General features: G+C 45.9%; 1 protein-coding gene across 18 annotated transcripts in view; it reads left to right on the forward strand.

The window, feature by feature from the left end:
• The window catches only part of Elavl2 (ELAV like RNA binding protein 2), a 175,174-nt gene that overhangs the window by 24,636 nt on the left and 135,184 nt on the right, over positions 1-15,354 (forward strand). For 7 of the 18 annotated variants that reach the window (XM_023723498.1, XM_023723495.1, XM_023723497.1 and 4 more), the window contains exon 1: positions 365-871. The exons of 4 other annotated variants lie outside the window; for them this stretch is intronic. The gene's annotated coding sequence lies outside the window, so the exon portion shown is untranslated. Of the gene's footprint in view, positions 1-305; positions 872-3,566; positions 3,927-15,354 lie in introns of those variants that run through there. 7 more of the 18 variants (XM_004638555.2, XM_023723500.1, XM_023723502.1 and 4 more) reach the window with 2 other exon arrangements.

The following is a 15,354-nucleotide window of genomic DNA, read 5'->3' on the forward strand; positions in this document are numbered from 1 at the left end:
AGTAAAAAGATTTGAGAGGCTAGGAGATCGTGCCATATCGCAAACTCTGATAGTACAGTTCCAACCCTCCCACGTTGCTCTCTCCCCATCTCTTTGCTTCTTGCATTTCCCTTCGCCGCCAGTGTTAAGTGTGTACCTCCCCGCACAACTTACCTTGAAAAGGGACTCCATTGAGCTCGCGAGAGTGACACAAGCTCCTAGCCAATCGTTTCATGCACTCTCGCCTGGGCGGTCTCAATAGAAACCTCTAGACCAATCAGCAACCTGGAGCAATGAGCAAGTTGCGTTGTGGCACGACTCGGCGTATACTTCCGCGCGTGCTGGCCGGGATAGGAGCCTGGCAGAGCAGCTGCACACACGGCAGTGCGGAGGCAGAGAAGGGGTTGGTGATACGGTGCTATAAATCTGTGGTCCAGTCCACCTCCCTTTCAAGACGTCCTCCCCCCCTATTTCTGTTCTCACTTAGAGATGCAGCAGCTTACTCCTGTAGCGACCTACTAAAAAGCAACAAGGAGAAAGACGTCGTCTTTTTGAAAAAACGTTCTTTCGTCTCTTTCTTTGTTCCTTGGTTTGTTTTTCTTGCCCCTTTTTGTTTAGTTGAACAGCAATAGGAGGGTAGTCTCTCCGTCTTTTTAAACTCTCTTTTTTTAAGTTTTCCCTCCCCTTTCATAATTTTTTTTCGTCATTTCTTTTAGCGTTGGACATTGGGGTCGAAAGCATTTCTTTTTATTTGCTTCTTTTAAGCCGAGCACAGTTTAGGTTTCGTGCTGTCTTAAGAGAACTATCCAGCAGCTTCTTGCTCATCCTTATTGGGAGAACTGCACCGTTACTTTAAAAACACACATACACAAAAAAACCTTAAGGGAGAAAGGTAAGTTTCGGTTTGGTTTCTTTAATCATTAGTTGCAGCGATGTGCTGGCAAACCCAGAAAACCTGTAAGTGAGCGGAATACAGAATATGAAGTTAATTGCACATGTTTGCCTCATTTCAAACCTACTGCTCTGTTTTTCTTTCTTTTCTTTTTTTTTTTTTAATTCTAGAGAGCTAGACTAAAAGACAGTGGACGCATGCTTAACGTACTGAATATTTGAAAATATCAAGGGTAGAAACTTAAGTGGTGAATGTGGCCAGGGTAAAGAAGGGATACAATGGGAGACTAGATGTTGAGTGAGCTGCGGGATCGAGGTTGGAAGTTCATTTCGTGGGAAGAGAGGGGATAACTTGGGTGTTGGGAGATGCATGCCTCTACTTTCGCAAAGGAACCGGAGGACTGGAGAGGGTTTAGTATCATTAAGGGGAATCAGAAGCCTGGACTTGCAGATTAGACCGGCAAAACACCCTGGCTTAATTGCATTAACCAGATAGCATGTGCTGGGGAGATGGGATTGCCAGATGGAATTTAGATGCTGCACCAGGCAGCGAGTTGTAGTTGACTGAAAAAAGTACAAGCCGCCTGAGGGCTGGGGCTGGGTTGGGGCTGGGGTGGTTAGAAGCTGTCAAAACTCATCATTGCTTGGTATGCAGGCTCTAATTCACGGGCGCTAGTGACCGTAATTCAGATTTAAAAGAAGATACCCAATTTGGGGCCGAATCCTTAAGCCCGTACCGGATATGAGATTCCCTTTGTTCAGAAAGCGTAAATAAGCTCGTTGGAGCTGTGTCTGTGAAGTGGCGGCTGCCTGTGAGCCACGCCGTGCTGGACGCTGGGACGTGGACTCCGAGCCCTGTCCTTGGTCCTACGCGGCTGAGTTCGCCTTGAGGAAGAGGGGAACCCCTTCGCAGCTGCGGGGCTGCTCCGCCACCCCGGGAGCCGGCCGGCCACGCCGCCCTCGCCCGCCCCCTTACCGCTCCCCTTCCTCGAAGAGCTATTGTTAAACCGACACTGGGAGCAAGATGGTTGGGGACGAGAAGCTGGGCAGACAGGCACACGCTTCATTTTAACTTTTGTGATTTCTCAGGGTGTAGGAGACGCCAGCGGGCTTTCTACCGCAGAAGAGCGAATCCAGGGTAGACTTGAGAAAGGGGCCGGGTGTGCGCGGCACGGGGAGGGCGGGAGTGGTGATGGTGGAACGAGGTGTTGGCTTTGCCTAAGAGAAGTTTCAGTTATTGGCACGGAGGGGTGTGGGTGAGTGTGTGTGTGAGAGCGCCGTGTGCTGCTTGAGAGGCAGGAGATGGCGAGACGCTACAAAGCCGGCTGCGGTGGTGGATTCCTTGCAGCTCGCCACCCCACCCATCCAATGGGTTCGAAAGCCCAGCGCACTGCCAGCCTGCCGCGACTCTGTCAAGGGCGATGGGAGTCAGGGATGCAAGGTGGCAGTGCCCACCATGGGCTCTCAGCGGCCGACAGGACCTCGCGTGGCCATTGTTGCTTAATTTATGCCCAGCACGTTGCTAGGTACCCACCTATTTCACGTCTGTAAAGAATTAATCGGAGAGCAATACAACTGTGGTAAAATTGGGATTGGAGGGTACGTTTCCCATTTTCCATTTTCAAGTATGGTTTTTCAAAACTGATGTGGAGATTAGGTGTTTTCTCTTGTAATTACCAGCTGCAGGTCTGGTTGCATTGTAGTGAGGGTGAGAGGACACAGCCAACCATTTAGTATTTCTTTTAACACTGCTGGACGGGGTGGATGTCTCTGTATTACTTTGGCCCCGAAAAGCACAGATTCTAGCCCCTCCCCCACGCATGTCCGAACATTCCCGTTGGTTAAGATTCTAAACCCTCGGTCCTTCTCTACACCCCTGTCCTCAGGGTGGTGTGGATGGGAGACGAATGTATTTTATTTCATAGGCCTACACTTCTAACTGCAACCTATGGGAAGTAGGTTTCAAGTGGATTTAAGGAAGTATAAAACACACAATAGTAATTGGAAGAAATTATTTACCTAATTGAAAGCCAGTTTTGAAAGGTCAAGAAAAGGGTGTTTGTGTTTTGGGTAACAGACAGATAGGAAATCTATTTGGGCCTATAAGTCTTCCTTGTAAAATGGCTACGTAAATTAAATGGGACACTGAAGAGATTTGTCAGAATTTGAGCAAGCCCTCAAATTTTTTTTTGTTTCAGATTCACCGTTTAGGAGATCAAATGAAAAAAAACAAACAAACAAAAAAAAAAAAACAAAAAACACAACAACCCTACTGTCCTTACTTATTCCTGCAGGTCTTTATGGCTTTCCCTTTCCCTTTTTAAACCACTGCACAGACACCTGGATTTATAAAGCTGACCATTTCTGGAGTTCTTCACGAAATGCAAGACCTTAGACAGAAGTGATTTAGTTGACCTGGGGAACTTTCCCTCCCCTAACTTCAAGGAAGACAGCTTCAGGAAGTGAGGTGTAGGGCATTTTAAGAGTTTGAGGTTTGGAGTGGCAAATTGGGTAGGCCTATTTTCGCCTAACGTTTGGAAACTGATGTTCCTTGCAGTCTCACCTGCCTGGGGTAGGAATATTATAATTAACTCTTTAGAGGGAGGTCAAAAAGGCGCAGGCGCTTTGAGTAGTTTTCTCAGGAACCCGTACAATGTCAATTAAGGTCATTTAATTGTAAATCTGATTTTGAATGGCATGGAAATGCTGATATAGAACCAGTTAAGTTACTAGTGTCCACAGTGTGGGTCCCCCAAGTTGAGAGATGGCCAGTCTTTATTTCGCCTAAGGTTGAGTCCTCTACTTTATAATGCCCGTGACTTCGCTCAAGAGGGTAAATTCGCCTCCCCCACTTCCGCCTTAGGTTAGAGGAGTCCTCCTCCCTTCTCCCCTCACGCCCCGCCCGTCGCATGGGGGCGGGGAGCGCTGGGCGCCCTTAGCAGACCTTGCTGCATCAAACCCGCAGCATGCCCTTGAAGCTGTAACCTCGGTCACGTTCTTGCGGCGACTCAGTCGCCCACTGCTCAGTTCCTTTCTCTTACCTCCTGCAATTTCAGGTAGGTATGACAGGTGATATTTTAAATGTTTTTTAGGGGGGAAGGTTAAAACGGAAGCCTTTGCAATAAAAAAAAAAAGAAACGACAGGTGCTCTCGCAATTAAGTGGCTAAACAGGTGTAAAAACGTGCTCTCTCCGCGTGGCTCAGGGTTCGTTTTTGACTCTCAGTTATGGGTCTGGGTCGAGGACAGGGCACAGGTTTTTCTAAAGAAAATCTGATTATATCCGGAGCTGGGCAAGGGGGCGGGCCGAGGCTGGGCAGCCGCGGGACGTCCCTTCGGTGAAGAGTTGGCCTTTTTGGGGCTTGCGCGGAGCACTGGAAGAAAGGATGAGGCTAGCGGCAGGCGCTTGCACAGTGGAGCGCAAGACTTACTACTTTGCGTTTGGAGCAGAGTGTAGCACCCGGCACAGGTACTTCGGGCTTATTTAAGCGTTAGAGTCTATCTAGACAGGCGGAAGGGCAGATGGGGATTAAGCCTTTAGCTTTACATCTGGGGACAGGAGTTGTTTTGGTTGTAAAGCATGGAGAAAAGAGCTTTTCACGTCTGCTAGCCATAGATGTATGCACATTCTGATGATACACACATGTATGTCAAAGTAACCCCTGCGCCGAGCAAGCTGCTGACTCCCCGCGAGCGCTCGAAGGCTCGGGGTTTGCAAACTTGCACCTGGAAGCCGCCGCCTCCAGGCGCATTCACTCTCCCACTACGGTCCTGGGAAACCTCGTGGAGGAGTCTGGTGGGAATCGGGAGCCCGAGGGACAGAGCCCACGTCGGCAGCCGGCGCTCCCTGTAGGTCAAGGACCGACTGGAGGCGGCCCGCGGGGTGGCCGGGGAGGGCACGCGCCGCGGCCGCCCCAGCACAGGAAACTCGTCCCGGCCCCGCCTCCTGGCGCTCGTCCAGGCAGCCCCTCCTCCCGGCCGGCTACAAACTGCGGCCCGCGGCGCTGGGCGTCACTGAGGAGCGGGCGCAAGGTCTGAGGCGCGGCGCGGGCGGGGCCGGGTTCCGCCAGGTTCCAGGGCGCCTTCCCGCCACCACTCTCCGGCAGCCCACTCCGCCGCCCGCCCGCTCGCCCGCCGGCAGCGACTCCGACGCCTCCGCGGCAGAGCCGTAGTAGCTGCAGCTCCGAGTCGTCGCAGGCAAGTGCGGGGGGCGTGGGGTGTGGGCGGGACGGGCCTCAACTGCCCGGGTCTCCCGGGCGGGCGCCGAGGTTGGGCGCTGTGCACACTGCCGCTAGCCTGGCAGGGCACGGCCGAGGCCAGAAGGGCGGTCGCGCTGGCGGGGGCGGCGGAGGCTGCGCCGGTGAAGTTCCTTAAGCGCGGCCTCTTGGGCGGGAGAGGAGGGAATTGGGTGCTGGGGCGGAGGCACCGCCCCTTCCCTGCCCGCCCGCCCGCCCGAGGGCCCCGGCAGTGGGGGTGGCGGGAGCCGAGCGGGCCAGAGGCGCCTGGCAGCGTGCGGGGCGTGGACGCACCCGTGCGGGCGGCCGCTTGAGCTGAGCGGGAGGCTGCGCGGGGACGCAGGTGAGTGTCTCGGCGGGGCGGCGGGAGGGGCCGCTGGCGAGAGGGCGAGCTCCGCGGAGGGGCGTCCCTGCGCTCCCGCCAGACGCTGCGCGCGGGTTCCGTGTGCGCCGCCCGCGCTGCGTGGCGCTCGCTCCAGGGGCGTCGGGAGACCCGCGCGGTGCGGAGGAGGCGCGAGGCCGCGGGTGGGCGGGCAGGGCACGAGCGTGCGCCCGGGGAGGAAGCCTGCCCGCCGGCCCGCGCCCGAGCGGCCGCTGCAGGTCCTCGGCTCCGGACCAGCCACCCTCAGGGCGGCGGGCGCCCCTCCTCGGTGCGGGAAAAGCCTGCTCTGTCGCCTGGAGGGCTGCAGCGCGACACCTGGCTTCTGGCGTGAGCCCCGCACCAGCCCAAGTTGTCACTCTCCAGGTGGCCGTTCAAAATTGGGTGTTCAAAGACCATCTTTATGCTGATCCCATCTTCTGTCTTGCCCCCCTACATTTTCTGAGAACGTGGGAGAAGGACCTGCTACCCGTGATTTACTGCTCTTTATTCCTTGGCCCCGAGAACGGTGCTTCTAAATGCCAAGATGTGATTTTGTACCTCTGCAAGGACAAAACAGCTTCGTGAAACTTCATGTTCTCATGATCCTCCTCAAATCACTGCCCTGATAAACACGCAGCTCCGCCTCAGACCTGAGAGCAAACAGTCCGCGTAGAATCCCTCACACAGACCCGGAGGGGAGCATTCCCCTTCTTGAGTAACACTGAGACGCTGTCCAGTTGCCCTTGAGCCAGTTTTCTAGACGGTTCCAGCAGCGAGTTGCGCCTGTGCCCCGTGGCGGAAGCCGCCTTGGAGTCTCCATCTTGGGACGCCGAGCCCCACCCGGCCTGCTGGACCCCGGCGCCTCCCTGGGCCTCTGGGCGTGGAAAATGGTGCCTCGGCCCGGCCGACCGGAAGTGTGCCGCCTCTGTTGCGGGCTGTTCTTCCTAGGAGGAGCGTGGGAGTGGTGATTTAACACCGCTCAGGCCCGGTGGAGGGCACGCTTCCGCCCGGAGCCCTCCTGGAAATGGGGCGAAGTGAGGCGAGGACGGAGTGTCTGGAGGATGACGCTGGCGAGCGGTAGAGAAGTCGGGTTGCGAGTAGGACATGCAGCACATGGGAGAAAGTGTGTAGGTTGGACAAGCCCGAGGTGCCTGTTCGGGCACCTTTGTGCTGCCACCTTTGGGGGAGTAAGTTTTTTGCCCTTCAGAGACTGAGTTAGCCCCAGAGCCCGTGTCCGCCCTGTCTCTGGGCGCTTCGGCCACCGCATAGCCTGTGGTGTGGGGAAGTGGAGTGGGCTGCCTCGGCCTGCACGCGCGCCCCTCGGGGTGGGGTGGGTGGGTGGGTGGCTTCAGAGGCGCGTCCTTGTGTGGAGCAGGTACCCAGGCCTGGTCAGTGTTTGTCAGCCCACCTCTTAATTTATCACGGTGTTTCGTTTTCAGATACGTTGGTTACTTCGAGCTCCTTTTTGGTTTGGGGTGTTGGGAAGTTCTAGTTAATGCTGCTTCAGCAGAGGAATAATAAGATGTTGGCCCAGTTTCTGCGGTTTTAGTTGAGAATCACCTCCCTAAAAGGTGAGGGAAGAACTGGGCCCTAAGTGGTCTTTCTGCTGTCCACCTCCTTGAACCGCGAAGAACTTGGTGCTTTGTACACAGACACCTGCTCCTAGATGAATCTTTGTAAACACCTACCTGCAGCTATTCCAGTCTTTAGAACTTTTCTTATTACCATGAATGTAATTTTTGTCTTATATGTTTTAATGTAAAATTAAGATTTAAAAAAAATTTGTCTTCTAGAACTGATTCCCAGCTCTCTAAGGACAGGACAGAGTGATCAAGAACACTAACTTCTAAACTAGAATCAGTTTTCTTTTTATTAAAAAATAATATTTTTTGAAATCTGTAATGCCTTTCAGGTATTAGTATGACACCATACCACAGTGGTAAATTATTCTTAATTTTTTTTCTCCCTGTGTAACTAGATATTCCAAAATGCTCAGTTTGTTTTTTGATCTCTTGTTTACATGAGTAGGTCAATTTTTTGCTCTCATTTGAGGTCTTATTAAATCTACATTATCGTACTGCTTGCTACCTTTGTCGTCCACCGTGGTTGGACGTGAGAGAGTCTAGACAGGTTTGTTACTTGACCTGGTCGGGTTGTTTGGCAGCTTTGTTGGGGGTTGTAGCTGGGCCTGGGTGGTGTGCCACCCTGTAGGAAACCTGTCCATAGCAATTCACCCCAAGTCTTTCATTTTCCTTCACTATTCAGCTGGCCAGGGGAAATATCATAGTAAGCTATCATGTTTCAGTTCTTTTTTTTTTTTCTTTAATAAAAGTAATTTTAGTATGAGTACTTTTTTATTTTTTATTTTTTTGTGGTACCAGGGATTGAACTCAGGACTTGTGCTTGCCAGGCAAGCACTTATTCCACTGAGCTGTCTCCCCGGCCAGTACTTTTTTTGAAAAAAAATTATTTTATTTTTGTATTTTAGGGAAGGGTCCACAGGGTATTCAGGGTCTTGCTACTAGATCCGACCCATAGCGATCCTCATGTTTACAACCTCCCAAGAGCTAGGATCACAGGTGCGTGCCACCATGCCCAGTCTCAGTTGCCCTGTGCCTGCTTGCAGGCGCTTTAATCCGCTGAGCTATTTGGTGATTTTTTTTTTTTTTTTTTTTTTTTTTTGAATACTTGGTTAAGGGCAGGGCTGCTTTATAGGCTTGGGAGCTCTGCAGTTGCATCCCTGACCCCCACCAGTGCAATTCTTAACAATTTTTGAACCAGAGGATGCTGCTTTTTATTTTGCACAGGGCGTAAGGTTAGGCAGTTTATCCTGGTTAGATGCTTCGCTGCTTTGTTGATATAATGTAGAAATGTTTGTAGGCTTTGTGCCCTTGTCTCTGCCACACCCAGCTCTCCGGAGGATGTAAAATGTGAAATATTCACTTAAGCTGATTTCTTTTTCTTGTTGTGGAAGTCTTCTCTGGTCTGGTTACTTGCCGAACACACATACTATGATTTAATGCCAAATCAGCCATGTCTTGTGTTTCTAATTTAGGAAGAACATTTATTTCATATTTATTAGGTTTACAATACTAGCAGGCTTTCAGTACTAGCTTATTCCTTTTGGATTTCCAGTAATAGAAATCTGTACTACAGAAATAGAGGATACTTAGGTTTGAAAGACAGTATATTTATTTTAGGGCTTTTGTACATTAAAATTATATGTTTTACCATAGTTTCAATGATAACTTTTGGATCTAAACTTTAAGTAAAAATTAGTATGGTAAGATCTTAGGATTTATGGAGTATTTAGAAAAATTTTCACTAACAGAATAATAGATTTGCTTGTATGATACACATTATAAATTTCATTTTATCAGGGCAACTAGGAGAGTTTTAAGGGAAGAAGATTTCCTGTCTCTAACCTATTATTCAGTAGTATAAAACAAAAGGTAACTGTTGTGTGAGCACCGTTGGACTGCTTATATTTTTGCATGGTCCTCCCCTTCAATATTACTTTGATTTTGGAGACTGACCTTTAATAAATATCTACCTTTTTTTTTTTTTTTTGCTACACTGGGGATCGAACTCAGGACCTTGTGCTTGCCAGGCAGGTGTTTATGCCACTGAGCTATCACCCTGGCTGAAATACCTGCTTTGGGAAGGGTGTTTTCTCAGAGCTAGGAATTGGTCTTTGAATACATCAATTTTTTTTGATGTTCTTATTGACGTTTTTCCTCTGAATATTGTTAAATAGTTTTATAAGATGACAGATACTAGTTTTTCTTATAAAAAATTTTCATGAATAGAAGGATAAGGCTTTGGAAATAGAAAAGGTAAAGGAACCAAGAAGATCATAAAAATAGGTGACATGGGGTTAGAATTAAATGGATTTGTAGGTTATTAAGAAATTAGGTGTAGGGGCCGGGGATATGGCTCAGTAGAGTAAGCACTTCCCTGGCAAGCACAAGGGCCTGAGTTCAATCCCCGGTTCAAAAAAAAAAAAAAAAAAGTGTGTTCTTTTCTCCGTTTTTTAAAAACTTGCCATTTCTTACTATATATCTGTATTACTGATTTTTGTTGTGGCACATTGCAACTGAAAATAACAAGGTTTAACAAACCTTTCTCATTTTTAATAGTTCTTTTCAGTTTTTTTGAACTAGATTTATTTGTGGTGAAATAATAAACATTTCTTTTTTGTTGTTGTTGTGCGGCGTCTCTATGCAGCTTGAGCTCATAGTGATCCTCCTGTTTTCAGCTCCCCAGTGTGGGCCACCACTATGTTTCCTTTTATACTGCAGATTTTTCTTAGCATCGGGTACATTTAGGTTAAGGTACTTACTAGTTTTTTCCTTGTGTAATAGTGATAGATTAATACTAAGAAGTTTGTTATAAGAATGAAATTGATATGCTGAATGATTAGCTTTTTTTCCTCCAGAATTTTGTTGTGAGATGTTCATTGTTTCATCATTTTTAAACACTTAGTGGAATGTGACAAACTTTTTTATTTTCATAAACATCAAATGAGTAAACTTTTAAGGTGGGATTTTATTTCATTTTGTTTTTTGTTACTAATATTCAATCTCATTGCTTTCTTGACTTAATTTTACATCTTGATTAGAATAGAGGGTGAGAAGTGTTTGAATTCTTAGCGTTTTTTTTTAATCGTATTGTGAAGTCACTGTAAAACTGTAAAAATTTGTAAATATTGAGGGACTCAAGTATCTCTGAGTATTTGAGGAAAGTCATAGGCTTTTTCTTCCAAGAGAAATACACATATATAGAAATTTCCTTAAGTTTGTACCGCCTGGCGTTGCATTTGAGGTTCTATCATATTTGGTAAATAGGACTTTAGGAATCAAGAGTTGTACACTGTTGAGAGTTGGAGGTGAACCTTAGACAGGTTTTTGTCTGCCCTTTAGTCAGAAGTGTAGATTTCATTTTTCTTTGAAGTCTGACACTGAACTTGCCTGTCTGTGCCGTTTTAGAATCCATCCTGTTTTCGTAAACAAATATTTCATAGGTAAGGTTTTCTTATGAGTACAGTGCTGCCAGTTTATCTCCTGAGTTGTCTTGCCTCAGTAGGTTTTTGTCATTTATGTTAAAATTCTTAATTTAGCAGGGCCAGGTGGAAAATAGTGGGCTGGAAACCTTTTTTTCCCCTTTTTTGTCTCAGTTGACTTTATCCTTGATTTCTAACTTATTTTTTTTTCTTTTTTTTGTATTTTGACCTCTCTTTCCTCATCTCAAAGACCAAATTAAAGACGAGCATATTGAAGTCCAGGATTTTTAGGTAGTGTTTACTGATTTGGAAAGATAGTAATAAGTGATTCTTGTACAGTGGTTTCATACATTTTGTCTTTGTATTATAAACTTTTATTGGTACTGTAGGTTGAACCCAGGACTTCTTATGCATGCTGTGTGTACACTACCACTAAGCTCTACCTATAGTCGTATAACATACCGTCATACGTTTATTTCTACCGTAGAGTTAGAAGAAAAAAAAAAAAAAACTGCAGGGTTTTGAGAGCTGTGACTTCGAGCATTCAGTGTAGAAGTAGATATTTATATTTCTGATGGTAATTGGAAATTTAAAATGTATTTTCTTTGAAAATATAAATGATGCTTAAAAGATGACATGTGAATGTAAGATTATGAGAATTTAGCCAGCTAACATTCCAGGAATATAAATTTCTTAATTTAAATTTTTCATATTTTTTCAGTGAGAAAATGATTTTAAAATTTAAGCATTTACATTAAAATAATCAGTCTGCATATTCTTTTTTAGTACTGGGAATCAAACTCAGGACTTTACACTTGCCAGGGCAGGAACCATGCTGCTGAGCTAGATCCCCAGCCTAATCTGTATTTTCTTGAATTTTTTTTTTTGAGTTTTATTTAATCTTTTCATGTTTTGACTTTTATTTAATATCTTGTGACACACATCTCTAATCCTAGGACTCAGGATCCTGAAGCAGGAGGCTTGCAGTGATTTTGAAGCCAGCCTGGGTTACATAAGGGAGTTCAAGGCCTGTCTGCACTTCATAGCAAGACTGTCGCAAAAAAAAAAAAAAAAAAAAAAAAAGTAATAATCCCACAAGATAGAATTTTTATAGAAATACATTTTCCTTGGGTTTGTTTCATTTCCTTCTCACCGCCACAAGTGAAAAGTCATTGATAGATGTCCAGCCGAGTAAGTCATTGAAAATTGGTCACTTGTTCACTTTTTTAAAGGACGTTTAACACCTTTTTATTCTTTAGGCAGCATTGTGTACATCAGAAGTGTAAGAGATACTTTCAAGTAAATGACTGTGTATTTGGAATTAAATTCAGCAAATTGCATAAGGTGGGAAGAATATTCCTGCAGCTGATTGCACTTGGTCTTGCTGCTTCAGAGCTGTTTTTCAAAATAAAAAAAGTGAGATTTTCTGTTTTTGCCGCTGCCGCCGCTGCTGCTGCTGCTGCTGCTCACAAGCTGTGCATCTGCTGACGTGGGGGGAGGTCACCTACCTTTTATTCATAGCTCTCCAGACTGTGTTAAATATACAATGTTTGTTATAGAGCGAACAAGCTTTTATAACCTGATCCCAGGTAAGGCCTGTTTTTGTATGAGTTTATTCCACACTTTTTTCTCCTCTCTAGGTGCTGCTTACTGATTTTGCAGAGTTACTTGGTTTAAACCTTTCAGATATTTGTTGTCCTGTGACAGTGACTGACTCTGAAGACTAACATGGTCATGAGTTCTTACCTTTCCATACCTTTCTTTCTTCATATGGAAAAACTTGAACTCCCTGTGTGGCTTCTCTAACCTGTGTGTACTAACCTTCCTTGTTTACTTTCTGTGCTGCCAAAGTGCCTCTGTTCCCAGTTAGTGCTGCTGAGCCTTGTGTAGGTTCTGCTTTTGTCTTGGTAATGCTGGATCTAGTACAGGATACTCACTTGTTCTTTTCCTACTCAAACTTGCATTGTCCTTGATGCATTTTGCTACGTGTACTCACTGAAAAAGAGTATCTTTCCTAACAAAGTCCTGCTGTTAGGAGTAATGGGTATAAGAGAAGTCCTTGGAGCTAAGGATACCAAATGGTGGCCCTAGGGCAGTACATGGCCTGGAGCTATTTAATTTGGTCTGAATTGTATTTTAAGAGGTTGTGAATTACTGATTTGGTGTTGCAGAGATATCACAGGAATTCCAGCCCTATTTTTTCCGCTTCTTAAAAGAGTTGTAGGGAGTTAGCACCTGAGATAGTGTTCCTCCTCCTTGATCCTCTTCAGAGGAGTTGTGGTTTGTTGTTACCACGTGGTCTTTTTTTTTTTTTTTATTTTCGAGAAGGGTCTACAGGGTTTTCAGGGCCTCACTACTAGATCGGACTTTGTAGTGATCTGCCTGTTTATAGCCTCCCAAGAGCTGGGATTATAGGTGTGTATTACCACGCCCAGTCTCAATTGCTGTCTCTCAGTGCCTCCACTCCCTGGGGGTGGGGTGATCCTGGGGAGCCCCCAGCTCCAGCACCAAGTAGGCGCTTTAATCTGCTTAGCTGTTTGGCTGGCCCTCACCACCTGGTCTTTGTAGATGTTTGTGTTTGTGACTCTGCTGCTACAGTTTTTAAACAGTTGTTTTAAAGATTTTATAGTTTTTTCCCCCCTCTGTGTTTACAAATAACGTTTGAATTTAGATTGTACATTATGAATTTAGATCTTGTAGTCTCCCTTACTATGGTGAAGGAAGTCTTGGGCCTCTCCTTTAATCTGATAGCAAAAGTTTCTCCTTTTTTTCAGATGTGCTCTCTCTAACCCTTTTCCTCCCTCTTTCCTCCTGAGATTTTAGGCCTTGGGGGGGGGGGGATTTCACCTTACTACTTGCCTGCTTTTTTCAGATGCGCGGGGTCAGCAGAAGCTTTTAGGTGGTGTGGAAACTGATGTGATGTTATGAATTGTTTAGTAGAGGCTCATGGTCCCACCTGCTCATCTCTTTGTTGATAATGTCAGCTTAGAAAAGACATTCTGCCCTCATATGGCTCTTAATAAGCTGATAGGACAGAAGTGAGGTTTGTGAATGTGTGTTTCCATTTCCCCCTATTCTTTTTAGCCTTCAGCCTTTTCTCCTCCTCTGGAAATAGCAGGGCAGCTTTAGCAAAGCTTTCTCCCATGTGTGCAGTAGAGCAAGTGATGCGCCAGCAGAAGTATAAAGAGGCTCCACATGTCATGTTTGGACCAATGCTGTAATTTTATTTTACAATAAGGAAGGTGGATATTATTAATCTACTCCTGAGCATAATAGCATGATTTGAATAGCAGAGAGCAACTTTGGTGTGTGTTAATGTCTAGTGAGCTGAATGCAGATGAATGCTAAGTAGGAAGAAAATGTCAGTGTAGAGCCTTCCTTTTGGTGACTGTAAGCACTTACATTTCTAGTTAACTTTTGTTTCGCCTGGCAAACACATATGAAGATCTTTTTTATCCATCCAGCATAAATGTAGCTTCTGGAGATGAATGATGTCCATGAAGCCTTGCTCTCCTGGCAGCCACTTGAGCTAGGCCAGTTATAATAATGAATCAGAGTGCACCCCTGTATTTAAGATCTTAGGAAAGCCCTCCACAATAGTAGGAGCTTAATTTGACATTTAAAAAAATTGGACAGCCTGTAGCACAATTTTTATTTTGCGTGTGAGTAAAGGCATTTTCCCCCCCTTTGGAACCAGAGATTGCACTAAAGGTGTATGCTTAAAGAATTAGCTTTGAGCTAGGTGTGCTGGTGCATACTAAGACCCTGTCTCAAAATAGCAAAGGAGTTCAATGTATTTCAGGGCCCTGAGTTCAGTCCTAGTACCTAAGAAAAATTTTTGAATGCATTTGGTAAAGGGTCTCACTACGCAGCTCAGACTCAAAGAGATCCTCCTATTTTCAGCTCCCCAGCGATGGGATTATGGGATTACAGGTGTGCACCACCACACCCGGTCTTGGTGGTCTGGCTATGTGTGCTTGAGGGAAGGCCAGCGTGGCTTGTCATGCTGGAGATTAAACCCTGGTCCTTGTGCTTGCCTGGGCAGGCACTCAAGGAAAATTAATTAACTGTGTTTTTAAAATTAGTGTAAATAGAAGCATTTTGAACTTGTTTTTTTTTTTTTTTTTGTGGAACCGGGGATTGAACTCAGGCCCTTGCGCTTGCCAGGGAAGCGCTTATTCCACTGAGCCATCTCCCTGGCCCCTGAACTTGTTTTTGAGTAGCGCTTAAAAATATTTGTTACTGAACTGGGCATGGTGGCACATGCTGTAATCCCTGCACTCTGGAGGCTGAGTGAGGTGGGAGGATCCCTGTGAGCTTAAGGCTAGCATCCGCCGCTTAGAGTTCAAGGCCAGCTTGAAGTACAGATCAAAATCTTGGTACCAAGCACTTTCTACAGTTACCTGATTCTTTTAGGTGAATATGTTGCTTATTTTTGATGTTCCTTGTGGCATGTGATCAAGGGCTGTATATTTATTAAGTATAGGTGGGGAATTGACTATTGGCTAAAAAAAAAAAAAAAAAAAACATGTTTTATCTCCCTGAAGGTTGGGGATCTATCTTACAAAGCTTTTACTGTATAATAAAAATGACCTTTGTGTTTGGATTGATTTAAAAAAATATTATTGGGTTGTTTTTTTTTGGTGGAACCGCGGATTGAACTCAGGCCCTTGCACTGGCCAGGGAAGCGCTTATTCTACTGAGCCATCTCCCTGGCTTCCTAAAAAAATATTATTTATTTTTATTTATTTACTTATTTTCTTTTGTGGTACTGGGGATTGAACTAGGCACCTTATGCCTGTGAGGCAGGCACTTATGCCACTAAGCAATCTTCCTGGCCCCGGGTTGATTTTTAACTTCAGAGTTTAGAAGATATAAAAGATTCGTC

The sequence above is a fragment of the Octodon degus genome, unplaced genomic scaffold (assembly GCF_000260255.1).
Source record: "Octodon degus isolate 3935 unplaced genomic scaffold, OctDeg1.0 scaffold00099, whole genome shotgun sequence".
NCBI classification, from domain to species: domain Eukaryota; kingdom Metazoa; phylum Chordata; class Mammalia; order Rodentia; family Octodontidae; genus Octodon; species Octodon degus.